Source organism: Copidosoma floridanum, unplaced genomic scaffold, assembly GCF_036245765.1.
Source record: "Copidosoma floridanum isolate Cflo_tuat_1 unplaced genomic scaffold, Cflo_Japanese_pri ptg000011l, whole genome shotgun sequence".
NCBI lineage: Eukaryota > Metazoa > Arthropoda > Insecta > Hymenoptera > Encyrtidae > Copidosoma > Copidosoma floridanum.
The window spans coordinates 12,683,520-12,697,516 of record NW_028321888.1 but is presented as its reverse complement, the minus strand read 5'-3'; the positions used below and the strand labels follow the sequence as shown (position 1 = coordinate 12,697,516).

Sequence of the window (13,997 nt, the reverse complement as noted above, 5' to 3'; positions counted from 1 at the left end):
AGGAAAAACTTCACAATACAAGTGAAAACCAACATGAGATATTATATGTTCTTCAAACTCCGCTTGTAACATTTTTTCATATTTGTGGCCATTTAATTGATGGTCAATTAAATGATCCCATTATAAAAACCCTTGAAGTGGAAGATTAAGCTGTTTTATAACTTTTAGCATCTTTTTTTTGCATTTAAGTAATAATAAGATTGATACAAATAGCTTAGGCTCTTAATTTAAATAATGGCATTCAGATGGTGACACACTTCTTTTGGCCCCTCATTAAAAACAAAATCTGATATTACTCCGTTGTCTAGGGACTTTTTACTTACGACAAAAAAATTTTTATTACTTTAGACTAACTTCTAATGTGCAAGCCACAAAATTATCTGTAGTTGCAATAAAAATCACTATTTATAACAATAACAATGATATGGTGTGTAAACAGTAAAGAAAAATTAACCAATAGTCGAGCCAATAGTACAAAGTTTTCAGATAACATAATAATTAGAATAATTATACAGTGGGCATCTGTGCCTAAACATATTATCATATTGCACATGGTAATCTTCACGTAGCAGTGACTACTGCGTGTCAGTAAAGATTTGGTGGTAACACGATTCACCTCTTATCATAACTTACATCTCTCTTTTGCTCTTACACCGATACAGCAAGTGCGCACCGGAGTTCACTGGATCACGTGGAGGACTGTAACACAGCTCACCACTGTAAGTGTACATGTTTGTGACAAGAGTGAAACTTATTTACAATGGTGTGGATGTTACAGCTGCAACATAAGACCATGCCACCGTGTATTGCTCTTTGCTGGTGGATTACGAAATCAGATTGCTCCATACGTAACACATCCGGTTGTGCTGTAACTTGGTAGAAAATTGAACAAAAACACTTTTTATTTCCGATTGCTTTTTCTGCAGAGTAGCCGAAATATTGTAATGGATAAGAAACTTAATGTTGCTCCCAAAATATATTGTTAATGTGTTTTTACAGCTTTACAATAAGAGTACTAATTCTCCCAAAAATGTGCGCTAGCACCTCTCTCTCACTCTGTGTTTTTGTGCGCCAGTGACCAGTGTGATTGTGTATGAGTGAGCACTTGTGTGTAATTAGTTAGGTCTGAGAGTGATGGAATTCTGTTTAATAAGGCACATTGTTTTTGGTTTATACGATTTGCGATTTGTCATTTTTCAAATGTAGTTATGTTTTTCTGTTTCCATATTCTGATTTTCGAAAGTGGGTGGACAATTTTCACTGATCATAATTTTTAGTTGTACTTATCGTGTCTTCTAGAGTGTGAAAATATGGACCTTTTAAATTAAAATTGGCTTAGGTATTTGAAAGTAGCCAACCAAAAAGTGTGTTATTTCGGAACGTATACATAAAACAATATAATATGTACTAAGCTTCATTTTATTAGGGTCATTATATATTTTAAATGTTATTGGAATTTTCCTTACAGGAAACATGAAATATGAAGTGTATAGATCTTTGTTGATATACAAACATTTGCTAACTAGATCTTTCGGAGAAATAGGAATTTTCGTGCTGCATTGTATAGAAAATTGTTTTTTAAAATCTTATAAATGTTATTGAATCCAAAGAATATAAAAATCATGTATTGAATTTTAAACAGTACCAAATTTGTAAAAAACAAAACTGAAGCTATATCTATTAGCAAAGTTTTTTCCCAATATAATAAAGTCCTAAACTAAAACTTATTAAATTTTTTATATTAATAATGATTAATGGATTATAATAATTACTTTGTTCGATTTTTGTAAAGCTGTAGTCGACTTCTCTGATATTAAATGTTTAATGTTGCTCCTGAATAAATTAAAAATTGTATTATTTTAAGAAGCAAAAACCTTATTTATAGAAAATTTTATATAAATGAGTGAATTTATAATTTCACGAACAAATTTATGTTTTATACATAACAAATTGTTTTGTATCAAATATTGGAACAATTTATTGTTTACACATTGAGATGAAAATAATTTATAATATTTTAATATCATAGTTAAACAATTATAAATATATCTTACACATTCTTCGGACATTCATTTTTCAATTAAATAACTTCTTCATTACGTGAATAGAGATTGAAACCATACCGTAACTTTTTAGAAAAAAATGAGAAAGAGTCATAACAAGCGAACAATTGTACAATAATATTTCATTCGAATAAATCACAAAAGCCTCTATAAAAAAATATTTTTTGTACTTAAGTACAAGCTTTTTCGTATAACATTAAATATTTTCTTAAAATCTAGAAAAAGCAGTGAAACTTTTAACAAAATAACTGTATTCAGAGTGTCAGAAGCTGCGTGAAAATACACACAGTTTCCGGATACTTTGAATAGTTAACGTTTGAAGTTTTTCTCTTTCTCTGCATTTTGGGAAATTCATTGAACCTTCTCAAGTATCCAGTAAGTTTGATTTACATGATCCTTTTAAACAAGTGAACGGGTAAATCTAGTTTTATTTTTCTACATGGTATATGTATGTCTCTTTTCAAGATTAAATTATTAGAATCATAAACCTAAATTATGGTAATCTAAATCTAATGAGCATTTTTATAAATAAACCGAGAACTTCTATTTGATTTTCACCAAACAATCAATAAGTTTCAAACTATAGTTTTAACTACTGACGAAATATCTATATGTTTCATTTAAGAGACACTACCTATTAATAACAAACTGTGCTTAAGAAAATGTGCGCAGTAACTGGAACATTTTTAAAAAGTTAATCACTTATTAATAAAACAAACCAATTTATGTATAAATAGGTGAATAAAATATTAATATATAAATAAAAAAAGAACAAAATAAATGAACATACGTGTGGTTAGATAACCACAAGTCAACTGTCAGTAGAGATAAGATATATATTTTCTAAACAACAGATATAAGATACATGCTGCATTTTCCAAATAAAGAGCAAAAGGCTACTTATCAGAGAACTGATGTTCTTTTTTTTCAGACAACATAGTTCTAATCAACTAATTTGTTCAACTTTTTAAGATCTTTTTACCTTTGATTGTTATATTAAAGAGTGATTAAATAACTCTTTTGTTATTTTTCACAAACAATTAACAAAGTAAAGAAAATTAGTTAATCGCTGTTGCGTGTACGAATTCATCCAGTTGCGCAAGAGTAATTTGACTACGTAACATCGATTATGTGACTGTGACTTTTTCTAGAATTCATCGTATCAAGATTTTATTGTTTAATAAAAATAAATAATACTCAAGAAAACTGAATGATATTATTGTTCTTCGAAGCCAGTGTATGTAGCCTTTTTGTATACTACACACTTGCTGCTTAAATGCAGGTACATACGGGGCGTTTACTTTTAATTATTATTATTATATAAATGGAAAAGCTGCATCTTTATACGGGAAAGCAGAATATGCACTAAAAGTCAGTGTAGAATTGGGTAAGTTTTTTTTACTTACTCTTTAAATTTGAAATAGTGAAAATTTTACTATTTGCGTAAGTGACGAAGATTCTAACTGGCAAAACAGTGAAAAATTTGGATCGCTTATTCGCGCCCCGTTGATATAAACTTTAATTCTAAATATTTATCAGTATTCCAATGAAGTATCTTCATATAAATGAAGATAACTGTACAATCCATACACATTATTTCGAATGTTGCCAATAATAAGTTTACTAATTAATTTAAATAGTGAAATGTTAACTTGTTTAAAATAGTAAATATTATTTCACAGTAAAATCAACTATTTCCCAATAAATTTTCACTGGTTCAAATACGTTTTAAGTATACAATTTTGAAATAGTGAAATCGACTATTTCACTGTTTAAATTTAATAGTGTATATTTACTATTTTACAATGTATACATACCATTTTTAAAAAGTTTAATGCACTATTTCGAGAGTATGGTTGTTTATAATATTGAATTATATCACTAACGTAGCGTCAAGATAGAATTAAGAGATAAGACAAATTTAACGTTGTTTTTCAGAAACATTATCAAACAGGCTTCTTCCTTTAAGGTAATCTTCGTAAACTGTTACCAAATTTTTTTGATTTTCTAGGAGTTTTTCGGAATTCATCATTTAGACAATTATAGGATAAAACACTGAAGTCATGTACCCAATTAACTTGCCAAAAAGGTGTGTTTTAAAAGCCAGTGGCAAGGCTTGTGTAAAGGATTACACAATATTTATTGCATACAAAGTTACATCGTTACAATAAAAAATTACTATACAAAGTTGGTAAAAAAATTAATAGAGGCAGAAAAAGGTGCTATTAATGCTTGATAAATGGTAAGATTGTTACATGGTTTAAGCGAACTTAAAACGGTAGTTTTGAGTTCTGTCACATGTATAGTTACGAGGGTACAGCTATTGGTCAATTTTCTGTCATTTTATTTGTTTTTATTTTACATTAGCTCAATCCCATGTCATGTACCTATCTCGCATCCACGTCATATTGCCAGTCATACTCATTTTCTGTTTACGTAATTTTTATTTGTCATTTGAAAATGCTCTCTTCCCAAGCCACAAGAAATTTTAAATTTTGGTTCTAAATTATAGTTACATTGTTATCTCAAACCAATCAAATTGCAAAAGACTTGATTAAAAATACTTGCTATTTTTTCGTAGAGCAAGTGTGATTATCTTAACAAAAATTTTTTTTTTGTCAGTTCTTGTTCGCAAAATTCTTGTTGTAATATATTTTTCACTTTGGTTGTTATCACATGAAAATCTAGACATTGGTAGCTCTTACATTGTGTACTTCAAGTTTGGACAAACAATTAAATGAAATTTATTAAAAACAGTTATTCTCTATTTTTAAGCAAACACTTAAAGTATCTAAAAAATCTATTTTTGAATATTTTGATATTTAATACATAAATTACTTGTAAAGTGTAAAAGTTGTACACAAATAAAAGCTTTAATCAAGGCTTACGAGAAAATAATTTTGAGGTTTTATTATTGCCAAAGTGTTACCAAAAAAATATTTCAAGTAAATTAATACTGGTTCACAAGATTTACGTATAAATCACGTATTTAAAATAAATTTCTACTTCTAACTTTACTTTCTGCATTAAAATATACATATATATTTTCCAACATTTTCCGTCCCAATGTAATAAACTAATATCTGCAGTTAGATTAATATTTTTTTATCTACCTAATGTACAGGAATAACTTAGAGGCTACTTGTAAGGCTTGCATTTTTTAACTTGACTCAAAGCGTTACTTCCTTTTTAGTTAGGCCTCCGCCGAGGCCAATATCTTTGTTTTAAAATAGCGATCAAGCAAAGTGCTTGTATTGAACTTCGAGTAAAAAAAAGCCAAGCAGACCTCCAGCACGTGAGAAGTACAAAACAAATTTTACGAATCATTGTCTTGAAAAATAAATTACGATCCGCAACGATTTTATAGCATATGAAATTTTTCATCGCTGCAATAAACTCGACGGAATCGTGTGGGCCATAGGAAGCGCCTACACGTACATCGCAACCACATGCGCGATGAACGAGCGATTGTGTAGGTGTTCGTCCGAATGACGCGAGTGTCCGGCATCACCTATTCAGTCGCAATCAAAAGTACATATCCTCTTCTTTTGTCTTCGAAAACTTGCAGCGCTCGCTCGTGTAATCGTGCACATACCGGTTACTTTAACACTGATAAATGACATAAGGGACGAAGCTCTGAACAAATTGGTAAGATATTTTTTTTTCGGTCTCATGGCGTGGTGTTAAAATTATTTTAAAAAAAGGTGGATTCGATGACCGGTATTTCATCGTGATCGGCAATTTTTTGTTTGATTTACCAGTGAGAAATCTTAAAGATAGCCGTCATTTGAATTTCGTACTTAGTTAACCAAATAACTCCTTGATACAGTTACTGATTCGATTTTTCAAAAACCTTGTAATATTGTAGTGCCAAAAATTTTTCCTGTATCGTGAAAAAAAAAAACCTTATCACAAAAATAAAATCTGCTAAAAACATGAAATTTTTTTCCGACAGGAGCTGGTACCGATCTCGCGTGCATCATTTCCCGACATTCGGGAAAACTCGTCAGTAGCGCACAATAGCACTACACAGAGATCCCACTAGCGTTTCCACATCCGCTCACTCGAGCTCGTACATACCACGGTAGGCCAAAAGCGTAAATTACACGCGCACGAATTTTTGTTCTCGTAATGACACCCGCTTGCGCATATATTACCACGTATACACAGAAGCATTATACGAACCATTAAACATGGCAACTGCTACTGTCACCACTGGTACTTATTTACATGTACAGAGGAGCTGGAGTAATCCCCGGATCGGTAATAGCCCGCTGGACGATACAACACCACTGTATAGCAGTATTACATGCCTGCACGGCTGCTGACGTGATTTCCGTCGCACCTCGGCTTTGCGTGAACTTGGATTACTTTCGGGGTCAGCATCATTGCCGGAGGAGTGCCCGACACCTGCCTTGATTTTTAGCCGATTTTTTTTCCCAGTTGCCCCTTACCCTTGATCGGCTTTTTCGATTTGACAAAACGCCACGCACTTACCGATTTTCAAAATTATACCGATCGTTGACTTCAATAACTCGGAACGATCGCCTTTTTGTGACAGAATGGCTCTCAATCAATGATCGGCACTTATTTTCCTTACCGATCTCCAAGCGCGTCTCTTAACGAGGCGCGTAAAATTGTCAACTAGAATCTTTTTTCTGTAACTTGACGTTTTTCCACACTTAAAGCCTCCATCAATCAGCGTTTACGGAAAAATGGCAGGTGACCAAAAATAAAAATCAACCGAAAATTTATGTCCCATCTGCTAATGTGAAACGTACCGATTTGGCCGATCGATCGACCGGCTAGAAGCGCGCTCGGACTAAAACACACTGCCGTGACTCACGGCCGGTTCTGCCTAATAAGCGCACTCAAAAGAGCAAGATCCTTTGGAGCACCGGCAACGCTCGCGCTAGCCAACAACTGACTGGTGCTTATACTGTTTACACGATTGCTGCTATGTGCAACGGCGACAGTATGCGAGAGAGAGAGGGAAGGAGATAACGCGTGACTCGTGACTGACCCCGAAGTCGGCGGTGAGTCCTCTGCACCTTGCTTTTTGAAGCCGTGAATAGAGTAAGGGGCAGGGGAGGAGGATAACGATAAACAAAAAATTTAGTTATTTATACACAGATGAATAATGGTAAGGTTTACAGCCTGGTATATCTTGTAAAATTTCAGGTGGAAAGAAAGATTAGAAAATGAAAAAATTTAAGAAAATCTTGTAAGAAAGTTGTATTATATATTTTTTTAAATATTGATGAACATGACACAGTAAAAACTACTCTACTTATAAGTTTAAGAAAACTGCAAAATGAATTTTTACGAGAAATTATTTGTTTATCTGTTAAAATAACATCAGGTAAGTTTTTTAGACATGAGCAGAATATGGGAGTTTTTTATATAATTTTGTTGAAGAAAAAAGTGTAATTAAGTATAAATCGTTGGTTTTTGATATAAAACAAATTTTTAATTTAGGGTTACTTATTCCACTTAGCCATAATATTGTGGTGTATGTATTGTACATATGTATTGTATTTGTGCACGTAGTCAAGTATTTTAGCTAACTCAAGTATGATCTGAATAGGCTCCAAATTTTTAGATATTTTTGGGTTCAATATTTAAGCTTATGATTTGTATTTGGACAGTTTTTACAAGAGAAAAACAGTTTTGTCAGCTCATTTACTGCAGCGCCCCAAAAAAAAAAAATTTTTTTTGCAATAACTTCTTTCATGTACATTTACACGTTTGTATTAAAAAACAAAGTGTTAATAATAAAATACAACTCTTTGTACTATACATTTTACTCTGGTATGCAATGCCAAAGCTCTATAATTTAAAACAGATAAAAATTTAGCGAAAAATTCGTTTTTGCCCACGATTGAAAAAAATATTAAAACAAATAAAAACTTTTTTGTTTGGTAAGTTTTTTTTCTGTAGTGCCGTATTCTCTTTCTAAACAGTGAAAAACCATTGTAAAAAGCAAAAAAAAAATATATTGAACTTTTCTACATTACAACTTATTTAATATAAAAGTTCTTTTAAAAGAATACTACATTTATTTCTTCCATTTTCGTTTACTGTCACATTACATCAGAAATGAAACTCGTTCAAAAATGTCTTAAAAATCAGTTTATAGTATGTCACATTAATTTGTTAGACATTTACTGACAAAATAATTATTTTGAAACTTGTTTGGCTATGATACTAAACAGTATGAAAATGGTCCGACAATAAAATCCTTAAATTATATTTTTTTCTCTAGCATTCGGTAGATTGGTCGTTACTTACATATCAGTAGTTGTTTTTTGTATTATAAGAAACTTAGATTGTAGTTAATAGACTCAACTTTAGAATTTTGTTGCAATTTTATTGTTATGTACCATCTTCCCAATACGTAATTAAATCCATCCTTACGAAAACGCTGATCTCTATCACACGTTGTAGAATCTGGTAGCAACTGAATAAATTCATCAATTTAAGACTGGTAACAATAAAGTTTATGGATTGAATTTAAAGGTAGTTAGAGAGAGAGGGAGAGATGTGACATCCTTTTTTATTGTCTTCTTAGGTTGTTTAGGGTACAGTCAACGGGTGGTCGCTCGTAAAGCAAATTTGCGATTTACACCTTTACACCTCCATATTTACCGTTAATCGGCAATGGGCATGCCATTTCCTCCTCTCCTCATTCTTATTCAGAAACATTCACTCTTGACTTTTGCGAAAGTTCCGTACATATAGTATATCTTCCGTTTTCTTCACTTCTTCATCGTCCTTTTCTTTCTGGTTCATTTCTTCCGTTACTTTCCTTTCTACTGTTTGTTTTTCTTTTACTCTCTTTACTTACTTTCCAAACATTTCGCTAGCTGTTAAGTTTGTGACAAAAAGTTTCGGTTGCTATTGACAGATTCTCAGATTTGAGTCTATACAAGCCTTTCATATAAAAGTGCATGTCATAGATGGTAAATATGAGTAGGACAGAGAACAAACAAGTTGAAAGTTAACTCTCTTCCTCTTTTTGTTTTGATGATTTTTCTTTGCCACTGTAATGTTACTGCTTGATCGCTATTTTGCTTATTTAAAAAATTTTTTTAGCTTTACTAACTACATATTGGAAGTAAGGGCAGTTGACTATAATTTTTACATAACTTATTGGATGAAAAAAAAAAAATGTTTACGATTTCGTGTGTTCGCGGTGGCTTAATGTTAACGAGGTACATTCCAAAAATAAAAATGATGAGAAAGTAACAGAAATTGTTAAAAGCTATAAATCAAGTTATGAAGAAATTTGTGTTAGAATTTTAAAGCGAAATGCCATACAGTTTTGAGAAAATATTATTGTCAAAGTTGTGACTTTAAACACGGGCTCTTGTTGAGGAAACCGAAAATTTCACTTTCAATTTAATGTATTATTTTTTTCCTAGTAAATATCGATTCAACACCAACTGGTAGTAATGATTAACTAACTGAACTTTCTAACTAAAAAAAATGAAAAAAGTCATTCACAATACTTTTTGAGGCTGAGCTAAGGCTGGTGTGCCCTTGGTAGGAAAAATAGCATTCGCCACATAAGCGCCATCGCTGTGTGGCTACCTTACGTCCCTCGGGCTCTACTTCGCAGGTCCCTCTGACCGCAAAATAGCCCCGGAGACGATGGCACTTATCCGACGAAAACTACTATTTTAAATGATTCTTTTTGAAAAACCAAACTTTCGAAGATTAAGTCAAGAAAATGATTTTTCTCAAACAAAAAACTTTAAATAATCTGCTGTCACGTACAGTATGAAACATATTGCGTGAGATAGGCCTCAGCTATTATAAAAAGGCCCGCAGCAGTGACCGCAGAGCTCTAGAACGCCGGGACTAGAAAGAGGGTGGTCACAATAAGTAACTCGGGACAGCCAATCACCTTCTCTCAAGGAATAGTAAATAAAGTGATTAACTAATTTTAACTGACGTTTTATTATTAAGCATCCCGAGCCTTCGGAATCCCACGTCACACTGCTTACAAAGAAAGCAAACTTTTTCGAATCCAGAGCTTTCTATTATTAAATTTTTTCAACATATATATATATATATATATATATATATATATATATATATATACTTTTAAACTCCCGTAACATTTTCTATCTTATCTTATCTTACTAATATATAAAGCAAAGTGCTAAAACCGTTGTAACTGCTAACCGCGAAAACTACTGAACCGATTTTGCTCAAATTTTGCACACTGATTCATGATACTCCCTAGATAGTTTTAGTAAAGTTTTTATCATAAAAAATTTAATAACAATAGCAATAAATGAGCTTAAAGTTTTAAATACGCCAGCTTTTCACTTTAGTTCCGTGAAGTCCGCTAGGTGACGTTGACATAAAATCAAGGCTACCTGCAACAGAATTAAATAAGTGTGGTTATAATAAGCCGGAGAGTCTCAATATCCATGCAAATGTACTCAGGCAGTTCAACGACCTGTATAGGGCATGCTGATGAAAGTCTTGCAGCTGGGTATCCCGGTTACAGACGACACTCTTCTGTAAGGGAAAAGGGACCTGGGTGTCCATTCACCCTGAATCTCGACGAGTGCGATCAAAAAAAAATTAATTCCAACCGATGACGTCTCTGGCATAATACCAGGAGACATATCTAGCCAGAGCACGATCTGCACCAAGCACCAACTCTTCAGAGTTGTATGGCAGTCCCACCATCCCACCTGATGCAGTAAGAGCATATTTGACTACAAATGTAAGCCAGGGAAAAACAGCTCTGAGGGGCATGGGGCATGGGCAGCCACAACGGCTACCTTCTTGGTCGTCGCGTCCCCAACGCGTTTACCCACATTTTCCCGTCTAACGATGAGCTGTTGTTTATCCGGGGAACGACCCAAAGACGAGATATTCTTTGGTCAGCGGCGTACCTCCCTCTATCACAGTCTCCGTACATCGAGACTCCCTGGGTAAGAATCAAGCAACCCGTAGCCAGCTCTTTATCATCAGGAATAATAATAAAGAATAGCCTGAAAGTTTCACCACTGGCGCTTTTTAGGGCCATTATAAGTATTTACGTTCCCTACTTAACCATCAATTTTATCGGTTCTTTTTAGGATCCACCTAAGTGTAAACTACCTTGCCAACAAATACATTTTTACTACCATTTCCGGAAGCGATTCGTCGACTAAAAGACCATATTAACTAAAGACGGGCACTATTGAACAAAGTCAGTCATTCACTGTCAGACGTCACAAGCGGAGTTGTTCGCCGCAAGGCTGGGAACCCCAGTGACCGTCGACCCTATATTACCCTTTCGACTCTAAGCATTCAACCAGGAATCACTGATCCTCTCTAAGGTCTGCGCTGGGCAAACCTACAACAGCTATCAAGGAAAAAAAATTTGAGCCAACGGGACAGCCTTCACTGGACAAGTATCACTAACCAATCTTTCTATCTAAGATCACCAAAACAAATGAATCTGCAAATAAAAAAGGTGCTTTAGACACCAACGTCTTCGACGTTATACCGGGAGACGTTGGAAAAGAGCACTACAACTAGCCCCAAAGTTTCGGACTTTGTAATTTTTCTCCCGAAGAAAGAGTTAACTTAAAAAGCTCACCAGTCTTTTTTAGGGCCATCGGACGTTGAACTACCTTGCCAACAAATATAGTAGAACTTAACAAAGTTGACAGAAAACAGCTTTTAGTGGTTACAAAAATTTAAGCATGCCAAAAGTCGCAAGAGGGTGAATTGGAAGAAAAACTCCAAGTGTATGTAATAAATACAATTTTACTTAGGCGTCAAGAAACTGACGCAGAAAATTTATCGAGATTGAAACAGCAGCGTCAAAATCGACAACTAAAGAGTCCATTACGTGAGAGATCAGCTTTTCATTGTACCCTCACAGCAATCTATGAAATCTTTAAAGATCCTACTTCTGATTTTTTAATGAGTAGAAAATGTATTTGTGTTTTTGTGGCAATAAAAATGTAGGGTTTAAGGTCCAGGACTTTGTTGCTCTGGTAATAAAGTTGTGAGATATGAGAAAAAAAAATTTTTTTAATATATATTTTTTGGGGGTTTAAAATCTTAACAGCTTAAAAAAATAGCCCTTTTCGTGAATTACACGGGAGAAACTGTAAACCAACGGCTTCTTATGGCCACCGATTATTTTATGGCATAAAGAACGCATGGTACTTTTCAGCATTATTATTTTTTTGAATTTTTACACCTTATTGTTTGACCAAATAAACCATATGGATTCCCAAACATTATGTTTTTATAAGAAGATTTTTGTTCTGAGATGTATCAGGAATATATGTAAAATTTCTAACTGAAAATGTTTCACATTACATGTCAACACACTATAGTGTATACAGTGTTTTATTTAGTAAGTCTCGGGCGAAGCCGAGACGGGGGGCTGCTAGTTACTAAATAGTTGTGAGTATCACAACAAATATCAGTATGAAGATGGTTGACCGAAATTTGTTTCTGTAACTTATGTTTCTCAATTGTAACAATAAATTTTGTCATAAACTTTAGTAAATTATCAATGTAACCGTATTTGTTTCTACTATTCAATGCTGAAATTATTACTTTAGTGTTTTTAAAGATTGCCATGTATAAATTAATTTTGACTTGATACTTATTTCAATTAGATTTCATTTCGTTAATGATCATTATTATTGTGAATATAATAATTATTATTTTAATCGTGACTATTATTGCTATTATGACTATTAATTCTATTATGACTATTATTACTATTTCTATTACTATTGTTATTATTATTGCTATTGTTATTATTATTATTATTATTGTTACTATTACTATTATACACGCCATTTTTATTATACTGATTTATATGCATATTCATGGAGTTTATCAAACGTGTGTATGATAAATTTAAAAATTCTCATATAAACTTACAAGTTATTTTAAACACAAATATTACATACAAGCATACATTCGTTTTTCTTTCATGAAAAAGTGATGGTTACAACAGCAACCGTTGTTTCAAAAATACAATGTTCTAGAAATTCACAAGAAAATATACTCGTTCACTTCGTTATGTAAATATTATGCAACCATCGAAATATTTTTCTCTGATACCCTGTATAGCTAATGCAAAAATTGTTTGTGCTAACTGCTGTGCTTGAAATTAGGCGGAAACAAGACTTTATTGACTATTATTACATCTCAGATGGTTCCGCCAATGTCGGTGCTCGGCGCCAAAGTTCCTAGCATGAAAGCATTGGGTCTAACGGGAATGGTTCTATTTTAATTAAGAACAATTTTGTTACCATGTGATAATTTATGGAACTGGTACTTTTTACAAGACATTAGTATAGTATATAATCATTTTAGACTGATTAATACATATTAATTATATAAAAATAGAATTTCCATTTATTAAAATAGGAAAATTTCCATAACACCCATGCTTTCATGCTAGAAAATTTGGTACTGAACTCTGACATTTATGGCTCAACCTGAGATGCTGCGATGTGTTTATAATAAATACAACGGATAAAATGTGAAACAGAAGATAAAAAGAACAAAAATACTCCAAAAAGCTGACTAAACAGGAACGATCCTGTATTTCTGTTTTTCTCTCCTCTTTTGTCTTCTCTACCTCTCTCTCACACAGAGGAAAACAAAAATCTTTTCAAATCACCAAGCAGCACGTGTTCTGTTCAGGTCCATCGTTTTCATATTTCTGTGAACGTACTTCTATGGCACCGTTAAAAGGTAGGAAGAGATAAAAAGGGAAGAAGTGAGGAGAAGGAGCTGGTCACAGTTCGATTTCTACGCATTTATATTTTTCTCAGAAATTTTTGTGGTAATAGGTAGCTCACGTTAGATTTTGCTGATACGTGCTCGTCAAAAATTCGATTCCACAGTTTTTTTTTATTCGATGTATTTTGACCTCCTAAAAACGGTAAA

The 13,997-nt window shown here is 33.0% G+C and overlaps 1 protein-coding gene across 2 annotated transcripts in view; it reads right to left on the bottom strand.

Annotated features, from left to right (window-relative positions):
* The window catches only part of LOC106644320 (sodium-independent sulfate anion transporter), a 35,507-nt gene extending 28,539 nt beyond the window's left edge, over positions 1–6,968 (bottom strand). For both annotated transcript variants that reach the window (XM_014359768.2, XM_089590006.1), the window contains exon 1: positions 6,249–6,968. The gene's annotated coding sequence lies outside the window, so the exon portion shown is untranslated. The remainder of the gene's footprint in view (positions 1–6,248) is intronic.
* Positions 6,969–13,997: the final 7,029 nt, after the last annotated feature.